Below are 10,415 nucleotides of genomic sequence, written 5' to 3'. Positions count from 1 at the left end.
ATTATGGCAGATCACAGCTGATCTCTGGGGGATATAACAGAATGACAGCTGCTATTGTGTCACCCTCATCCTCCCAATCTGTACATGCCAGCCCCATTGCCTCTATTACTCATTATGCTGCACATCGCTTCCATTCATACAGCTGGTCACGTCCAGGTAAGCCCCAACCTTCCCCATGTCCCTGAGCTGCACCCAACACTCCATGACGTCATCTCTCCAGTCACAGCTCCATCGCCTGCAGCCACATCACGTGCCCTGGAATGTCCAGGCTGTGACATCCGCCCTCCACGTCACAGCCCGTCACCGGGATACAAAGGGAAGAGCAGTTTATCAAAGGTAAAGACCACACCCGGATAGTGCCCTACTCAAGCGTCCTGGGGGGGCGCTATCCAATCAAAAGTCACGATCACTCTCAGGGCGGAGTAACGAAGAAGGCTTGACCAATCAGTATAAAGTCAGATTACTACAGAGGCCCTGATTGGTCGTTAGGGTTTTGACGTGACGGGCGAAATGTGAGTCTGGAATGTGGGCGGGGCATGATAGTGAGACCTTTGTCATAACCCCGCCTCCCAGAGACTCGGCACCGCCCTTACTCACCACGCCCTGGAGTAATGCACCCACTGTGCCCTGTACCGGGCGTGCTTCGCTGTGCCCATCACAGCCAGGGGCATCGCTCCCGCCATACTGTAATGTGATCCTGTGCAGTGGAGCACGGCCGGAGCGATCAGATATACATGACATCTATGGCCGCCGCTCCGCACCTGTCTGGCCTTGTAATATGTGATCACATTACACATGGTGCCCGGCGGTGAGTGACTGGTGGAGCAGCTGATCCTCACTATGTATATCTGTGGGCTACCAGATAGCTTATATACCCCATTCACACTCTACGGTACCGTGACCAGACCAACCTAGCGCCCGGCGTGTAAAGGTCACCTGTCCCAGTGTGATGTGTGTAATGCGGAGGATCACGTCACTGTTCTCTACCCTGCTGCAGAAGTCCTCTGTTACTATGGCTGAATTCATGCTGCATCCTATATGTATATAGCACATACTAAATATATATACAGCATATACTATGTATATAGCACATCCTATATATACAGCATATACTATGTATATAGCACATCCCATATATACAGCATATACTATGTATATAGCACATCCTATATATACAGCATATACTATGTATATAGCACATCCTATATATACAGCATATACTATGTATATAGCACATCCTATATATACAGCATATACTATGTATATAGCACATCCTATATATACAGCATATACTATGTATATAGCACATCCTATATATACAGCATATATTATGTATATAGCACATCCTATATATACAGCATATACTATGTATATAGCACATACTATATATACAGCATATACAATGTATATAGCACATCCTATATATACAGCATATACTATGTATATAGCACATCCTATATATACAGCATATACTATATATATAGCACATACTATATATATATACACAGCATATATTATGTATATAGCACATACTATATATATACAGCATATACTATGTATATAGCACATCCTATATATACAGCATATACAGCATATACTATATATACAGCATATACTATGCATATAGCACATACTATATATACGAAGCACATACTATATATACAGCATATATTATCTATATAGCACATACTATATATACAGCATATACTATGCATATAGCACATAGTGTATATATAGCATATACTATGTATATAGCACATATTATATATAGCATATACTATGTATATACCACATCCTATATATACAGCATAAACTATATACAGCATATACTATGCATATAGCACATACTATATATATATATATATATATATATATATATATATATATACACACAGCATATACTAAGTAAATAGCACATACTATATATACAGCATATACTATATATACAGCATATACTATGTATATAGCACATACTATATATACAGCATATACTATGCATATAGCACATACTATATATATATAGCATATACTATGTATATAGCACATACTATATATACAGCACATACTATATATACATCACATACTATATATACAGCATATACTATACATATAGCACATACTGTATATATACACAGCACATACTATATATATACAGCACATACTATATATATACACAGCATATACTATGTAAATAGCACATACTATATATACAGCATATACTATGTACATAGCACATACTATATATACAGCATATACTATGCATATAGCACATACTACCCGTGTTTCTCCGAAAATAAGACCGGGTCTTATATTAATTTTAGTCACAAAAAACACACTAGGGCTTATTTTCAGGGTAGGGCTTATTTATTTACCATCCTCCACACTCCTACAGCCCCCCATCCTCCCCTTCCCCCAACGTCCTCCACACTCCTACAGTGCCCCCCCCCCTCTGCCATAATAAACTAGGGTACACATTCCATCCCCCCGGCTCAATTACGGTAACTTGCCGTGGGACCAGCCAAGGGGGGGGGGGGGGGGGGGGGGAGGGGTAGGATAGTGGTCTACGGGCATTACTGGCAGCCGCGGTCTGCCAGTTGATTACTCCTGGCCTAGGTCTTATTTTTTCGGGGTAGGGCTTATATTATTATATAATCCTGCTAGGGCTTACTTTCGGGGTAGGGTTTATTTTCGGGGAAACAGGGTATATATGTATATATATATATATATATATATATATATATAGCATATACTATGTATATAGCACATACTGTATATCCAGCACATACTATATTTCCTCATCGTCCCTCTGGCAGCACAGAAGGGACATTCCTAGTTCGCCATCCCAAATCAGGACCATCCCCTAGAATAAAAAACTCATTAACATAATTACTGGGCTGGGCCAGAGGCCCTATATAGGTACCCAGGACACACTGCACCTTGTGTTTTTTTTAGTTCTCTTTCCAGATGTGGATCATCCCTACTTCCAAGAGGTTTTCCTAGCCTTGCGGGGTCTCGGCTACTACTATACCAGTGCGGGGTCCCTGGTTGTTTTCTAATACCAGTGCAGTGTCCTGGTAAAGAGTTAAGGCAGGTGCGGGGTCTCTGGCCTGGTCAGCACCAGTGCGGTAGTCCTGGTAAGTGACAATTTTTTGTAGGGTCATTGCGGGGTCTCTGGCCTGCTATCCAGGACAGTGAGCCTGAGTTGAGTCACTGCGGGGTCTTTGGCTTTCAGCGCAGCAGTCTGTGCTAGCGCTGGAGTCAATGCGGGGCATGAGACTCCTGTTATAACAACAGATGTGCAGTATTCCAAGCAGGTTACGTTTGGGCCGGTATTATGCTTGAGGGCTGAGGGTACTCTCCTTAGCTATACCTTAGTGCTATAGTGGTGTTGCAATCGCTTACAGTGTTTTTTCTTACCTGTCTTTAAGTCCTTCTGCTGTCCGGAGTCCGGCTCGGTCCCGGCTGGTTCTAGCTGTGTGCAGCTTCTCTGCTATGAGCGCGCTTTCTGTGTAGAAGGATGTGTGCACGCATTTCCTGTGCAGGGCAGTGGGTCGGGGCACACGGCTCCAGCTGTTCTCCTTGTACTACTGGAGGGCCAGTGCATGTGACGTCACCAGTGTGGTCCAGTGCTGTGGGGGGCCAGCGCCAAGTCCTTATCAGGCCAGATCCTGTGCTGCTATGGTCCCTTTGAGCTGGCAGCCGGGTTCGGGTTCTGATAAGGTAGGTGAAGTGCTCTAATTTCACAGTTGCACAGTTGCACAATTTCACAGTTGCACAATCTTAATGAAGTACTCAGTTGCGGATTTTATATGCTCTTTTCCCAGATGTCGTCTGAGAGGAGTGCTACATCTGGGAAAAGAAACTCCAAGTCCAAGCATAGGTGCTGCATGGCTGACGATTGCCCGTATGAGGATTGCAATCGCTGTGCTTCAAAGAAGAAGGCTGCGACAGTAGTTAAAACTAAGAAATGCATTAGCTGCCTGCAGAACCTGCAGGATGGATGGCCGTCAAACCTATGTGAGGTGTGTACGCCCCCAGCAGAGTCGCCAACCTTGGCTTCAGAGGCAAAATCTTTTTTCTCTTGGTTCCGTCAAAAATATGCGGACGACAGCCTTGGGTCTAAGAAAAAGAAGCGGCCTAGAAAGGAGTCTTCTTCTTCTGATTCCTCATCAGTGTCTCCTAGACCGAAACGCGTCGGACATAAGAGAAAGAGGAGCAAGAGGTATGCAGGAAAATTATTGTCATCCTCCTCTATTGAGTCAGCATGTTTCTGTGGCCAGCAAAAAGAAAAGTAAGAGTTATAAGAAGAAATATTCATCTTCATCGGAGTCGGAGTCTTCAGAATCCTCCTCAGATACTGAGTTTATTACTGAGGATTTCTTCCTGTTTAAGAAAGAGAATGCGGAAGGTCTCATAAAGAAGGTGAAAGGCTGTGAGTCTGGAAGACATGAGAAGTCCAGCCAGGATAAGGAAGCATTATTTTACTTCCCAAAAAAGAGGGCGGCTGTGCTTCCTGGGCATCAAGTGCTTGAGAGCATTATGCAGAAAGAATGGAGGAAGCCGGACAAACGGCTAGACCTCGGGTCAAGATTCAAGGCAATGTACAGGCTGGATCCGGCGATCTCGGAAGATTGGGATCAGCCAGCGGGAGTGGATCCAGCAATCGCCAGGGTCTCTAAGGATCTTTCTTCCCGGCAGAGACCCGATGGATAGAAAGGCTGACATGTTCCTTAAGAGGTCTCACATTAATCTAGCCGCACTTAGTAAGGCCGCATTATCATCAGTGCCGGTGTCCAGGGCGTTGAGGTTGTGGCTGAGTCAGCTTTCTCAGGATATACAGTCGGGAGCGTCCAGACAGGAGTTGGTGCATCAACTTGCATCTATGAAGTCTGCTGCGGAATATATTTGTGATTTTTCCTTAGATGCCTTGAAGATCACAGCTAGAAATATGGCCATCGCTAATTCCACTCGCAGGGCAATTTGGTTAAAACCATGGTCGGGAGATAATTCGTCTAAGTCTCATTTTTGTGCCTTACCATTTCAGCCGGGCAAGCTTATCTGTAAACGTCTGGACAAGGTCCTGAAACAGAAGAATGGGAATAAGCAACTTGCTCTACCACAGTCCTTTCGGTAGCCTTTCCGTAAATTTCAGGGCCAACGCTCAAGAACTGGATTTCGTAAGAAACAGTTCTATAAGGGAAAGAAGTTTTAGCCAAAGTACCAGGACAGGAGCAAGAAAAGGCAGACAGGAGCCGCTAACGTCAAACCGGAGTTCTGACGCCAGATCCTTGGATCTGGTGGGAGCAAGATTGCTGAAGTTCTCCAGGGAATGGGAGACTGTGACATCAGATCCAGGGGTTCTTCGGATTTTTCGTGTGGGCTATGCCCTAGACTTCTTACACATGTCAAGAGACAGATTTCTATTAAACAAGGAGCAGGATCAGAGAGTTCTCTCTCTCCTTTCAGAGTTCCAGCAGAAGGGTGCACTGGAACCGATTCCCCCCGAAGAAGTATTCCTTGGGGTATACTCCTGCGTATTCCCAGTGCCAAAGCCGGATGGCAGATGGCAACTAATTATAGATCTTCGGTATCTCAACACGCATCTCCAGAAGTCAAAATTCAGGATGGACAATATCAGGTCCCTCTACAGTATTGTCCAGAAGGGGGATGTGATGGTGTGAGGGATGCATATCTCCATGTCCCAATCAAGGTTGAGCACAGGAAATTTCTCAGAGCGGCTTTGCAATCGAAACAACGGATTCTCCATTACCAATTCTGAGCCCTGCCCTTTGGATTAACAGATGCACCAAGGGTATTCACAAAGCTGGTGGTAGTGCTGGTTGCCTTTCTCCGTCTACAGAAGATTTGCATTGCGCCATATCTAGATGATTGGCTGACCGTAGCCAGCAGCCCAGAGGTCTTGAGGGAACATCTGCGGATCTGTTTGAAGTTGTTACAGGATGTGGGGTTCCTAGTGAACTTTCAAAAGTCCAGACTAATACCTTCGTCTCGCACTCAGTTTTTAGGTCTAATTGTGGACTTATTAGAGATGAAAATCTTCTTGCCGGAGAAAAAGATTTGTCACATAAGAAATTCTGTTTTGGGATTATATCACAAGCCAAGAGTGTCCATAAAAAGGGCTATGAGTATTCTAGGGTTACTGACGGCAACCACCGAGGCAGTACCTTGTCAAAGGCGCACTTCAGAGAAATTCTCAGTATGTGGAACAAGGATTGGACATCTCTAGTGTCCTGCATTACGGTGTCTGCCAAGGTGCGTCTAGGTCTTCTATGGTGGATGGTCAGAGAAAACCTGTGCCAGGGGAAAAGTTTCCTAACCATACAGCAAATATCAATCACCACAGATGCCTCTGCCATCGGGTGCCCATTTAGGGGAGAGGTGGATCCAAGGATTGTGGTCGAGGGAAGTAACGCCAAGATCCTCAAATTTTCGAGAGTTACTGGCCATATATTTGGCCCTGCGCCACTTCGAGAATTATGTCAAAGGAAGATCGGTGTTGGTAAGGACGGACAACGCAACAGCAGCCTTTTATGTGAACAAGCAGGGAGGCACACGGTGTCTTCCCTTGCAGAAGCTTTGTGCCCGGATCATGTTCTGGGTGGAGAAGAGTGTAACAGAATTGAAAGCGGTTCACATCAAAGGAGTCCTGAATCAGCAGGCAGACCTGTTGAGTCAGGAAGCTCTCTTACCAACAGAATGGTCCCTAAATCCAGTTTATTTCAGAAGCCTTGTGGAGAGATGGGGTTACCCGGAACTGGACCTAATGGCGACGAGGGAAATCGTCAGTTAGAGAGGTTTGGCTCACTAAGGACATGGGATCGTCTGGAAGTACTGGATGCATTTTCCATTCAGTGGAACAGGAGGTTTCTCTACATTTTTCCACCGCTACCATTGCTGCCGAGGGTCCTCAGTAAGATTTTGATAGAGCGTCCTACAGTGATCCTTGTGACACCCTTTTGGCCCCGCAGGGCATGGTTTCCAGTAGTTCTGCAACTGGCGGACGGGGACTTCTTCAGGTTCCCAGAAGTTCAAGATCTGCTTCTACAGAAGGGATTCCAGCATCCGCACCCAGAGAAGTTGCATCTTGTGGCCTGGTTCCTGAGAGGGAAAGATTGATGCAGCAGGGCTTCTCAGAAGAAGTAGTGGAGACCCTTATGTCTTCCAGAAGGTCATCTACTAACTTTGTGTACTCCAGGTTATGGAAGAAATTTCAGAATTGGCTTAGTCAGTCTAGCTGTCACATCTCGGTTAGAGCCATTCTGCAGTTCCTGCAAGAAGGGTTTGAGAAGGGGCTGAAGCCTAACACACTAAAGGTGCATATGACGGCGATCAACGCTATTACAGATGGGAGATTTGCTGGAGAACCACTCATCACCAGGTTTTTTCAGACTCTAGGCAAATTCAGACCCTCCGTATGTACTCCAGTGGCATCCTGGAACCTAGGCTTAGAATTAAATGCTTTAACCAGAACTCCCTTTGAGCCCATTGAGGATGTCGACCTTAAGTGACTGTCGATTAAGTTATTGTTTCTCATCGCTGTAACGTCAGCTAAGAGAGTCGGAAAACTCCAGGCTCTCTCTTCTAGAGAGCCTTGCCTCAGGATTCTACCAGAAGGAGTAAAGTTGAGAACATTGCCTTTGTTCCGGCCGAAGGTTGCCACAGCTGCTAACATCAATAGAGAAGTGTTTCTGCCCGTCTTCCGGATCCTGGATCTGAGGAGCAGCAGAGGTTACATTGTTTGGATGTAAAAAGAGCATTATCCTATCTTCAGAGGGTTCAGGAGTTTAGGAGGGAAGAGAATTTGTTTGTCTTGCCTGGAGGAGTCAACAGAGGAAAAAAGTCCTTGAAGGATACACTAGCCAGATGGATCCAAACAACGATTGTAGAGGCATATGCTGGTGAGGGAAAAGATCCCCCAGCACCATTGAGGGCGCATTCAAAGCGATCTACTTCCACCTCGTGGGCCGAGAGAGAAGAAGTACCATTAATGGACATTTGTAATGCAGCGTCCTGGTCTTCAGCTTCGACCTTCGCAAGACATTACAGGCTGGATTGTCAGAACCCGAGCCCAGCCTTCAGCATCGGGGTGTTGTCTGCGGCATGTAAACAATAATCCCCCCCTTTGGTTTCTATTTTAGATCCCTTCTGTGCTGCCAGAGGGACGATGAGGAAAAGGGGTATTTTACTTACCGTAATTCTACTTTCCTCGAGTCCCGAAGGCAGCACAATACCCACCCAATAAATTAGTTTGTTTTGCAGTCTATCGGTCTATTTTATTACACAAGGTGCAGTGTGTCCTGGGTACCTATATAGGGCCTCTGGCCCAGCCCAGTAATTATGTTAATGAGTTTTTTATTCTAGGGTATGGTCCTGATTTGGGATGGCAAACTAGGAATATCCCTTCTGTGCTGCCTTCGGGACTCGAGGAAAGTAGAATTACGGTAAGTAAAATACCCACTATACAGCATATACTATGTATATAGCACATACTATATATATATATATATATATATACACAGCATATATTATGTATATAGCACATACTATATATATATATATATATATATATATATATACAGCATATACTATGTATGTAGCACATACTATATATCCAGCACATACTATATATACAGCATATACTATGTATATAGCACATACTATGAATACAAAACAACACAACAGGCGTCATGCACTCACTGCTTCAGTGCTGGCTATACGGCTCCCATCTCGGGCTTCTAATCCGGCACAATTCTCAAGACAGCATGGGGCGCTCAGAGGCGACTGCCGGATGTTTCACGCATAGGTATGCCCTTCTTCCAGCCTTTTTTCACGTCATCGCTGTCACGATGCCGGCTGGCAGGTAGTGGATCCTGTTACGCCTAGCGCTCCGGGTCCCCGCTCCTCCCCGGAGCGCTCACGGCGTCTTTCTCCCTGCAGCGCCCCGGTCAGTCCCGCTGACCGGGAGCGCTGCACTGTCATGGCCGTTGGGGATGCGATTCGCACAGCGGGACGCGCCCGCTCGCGAATCGCATCCCAGGTCACTTACCCGTCCCGGTTCCCTGCTGTCATGTGCTGGCGCGCGCGGCTCCGCTCTCTAGGGCGCGCGCGCGCCAGCTCTCTGAGACTTAAAGGGCCAGTGCACCAATGATTGGTGCCTGGCCCAATTAGCTTAATTAGCTCCCACCTGTGCACCTGTCTATATAACCTCACTTTCCCTTCCCTTCCTTGCCGGATCTTGTTGCCTTGTGCCAGTGAAAGCGTTTAGTGTGTCCAAAGCCTGTGTACCTGAACTTCTGCTACCCATCCTGACTACGAACCTTGCCGCCTGCCCCCGACCTTCTGCTACGTCTGACCTTGCCTCTGCCTAGTCCTTCTGTCCCACGCCTTCTCAGCAGTCAGCGAGGTAGAGCCGTTGCTAGTGGATACGACCTGGTTGCTACTGCCGCAGCAAGACCATCCCGCTTTGCGGCGGGCTCTGGTGAAAACCAGTAGCCTCTTAGAACCGGTCCACTAGCACGGTCCACGCCAATCCCTCGCTGACACAGAGGATCCACTACCTGGAAGCCGAATCGTGACAGTAGATCCGGCCATGGATCCCGCTGAGGTGCCGCTGCCAAGTCTCGCTGATCTTCCCACGGTGGTCGCTCAGCAATCGCAGCAGATTGCCCAACAAGGACAGCAGCTGTCGCAGTTGACCGCCATGTTACAGCAACTTCTGCCTCTGCTACAGCAGCAACCATCTCCTGCACCTCCTCCGCAGCGAGTGGCCGCTCCTAACCTCCGCTTGTCCCTGCCGGACAAATTTGATGGGGACTCTAAACTCTGCCGTGGATTTTTGTCTCAGTGTTCCCTGCATATGGAGATGTTGTCGGACTTGTTTCCTTCAGAACGGTCTAAGGTGGCGTTCGTAGTAAGCCTTCTTTCAGGAAAGGCCTTGTCTTGGGCCACACCGCTCTGGGACCGCAATGATCCTGCCACAGCCACAGTCCAGGCCTTCTTCGCTGAACTCCGGAGTGTCTTCGAGGAGCCAGCCCGAGCTTCTTCTGCCGAGACTGCCCTGTTGAACCTGGTCCAGGGTAATTCTTCCGTTGGCGAGTACGCCATACAATTCCGTACTTTTGCTTCTGAACTATCCTGGAATAATGAGGCTCTCTGCGCGACCTTTAAAAAAGGCCTATCCAGTCGCATCAAGGATGTGCTGGCCGCACGAGAGATTCCTGCCAACCTCCAAGAACTCATCCATTTGGCTACCCGCATTGACATGCGTTTTTCTGAGCGACACCAAGAGCTCCGCCAGGAAAAAGACTTAGATCTCTGGGCACCTCTCCCACAGCATCCTTTGCAGTCTATGCCTGGGCCTCCCGCCGAGGAGGCCATGCAAGTGGATCGGTCTC

The 10,415-nt window shown here is 46.9% G+C and overlaps 1 protein-coding gene across 1 annotated transcript in view; it reads left to right on the top strand.

The window, feature by feature from the left end:
* Positions 1-316: 316 nt before the first annotated feature.
* Positions 317-10,415, top strand: part of B4GALT6 (beta-1,4-galactosyltransferase 6) — a 147,205-nt gene continuing 137,106 nt past the window's right edge. The window contains exon 1 of the mRNA XM_056521778.1: positions 317-336. The gene's annotated coding sequence lies outside the window, so the exon portion shown is untranslated. The remainder of the gene's footprint in view (positions 337-10,415) is intronic.

The sequence above is a fragment of the Hyla sarda genome, chromosome 5 (genome assembly GCF_029499605.1).
Source record: "Hyla sarda isolate aHylSar1 chromosome 5, aHylSar1.hap1, whole genome shotgun sequence".
NCBI lineage: Eukaryota > Metazoa > Chordata > Amphibia > Anura > Hylidae > Hyla > Hyla sarda.
This window is presented reverse-complemented; position numbering and strand designations above follow the sequence as displayed.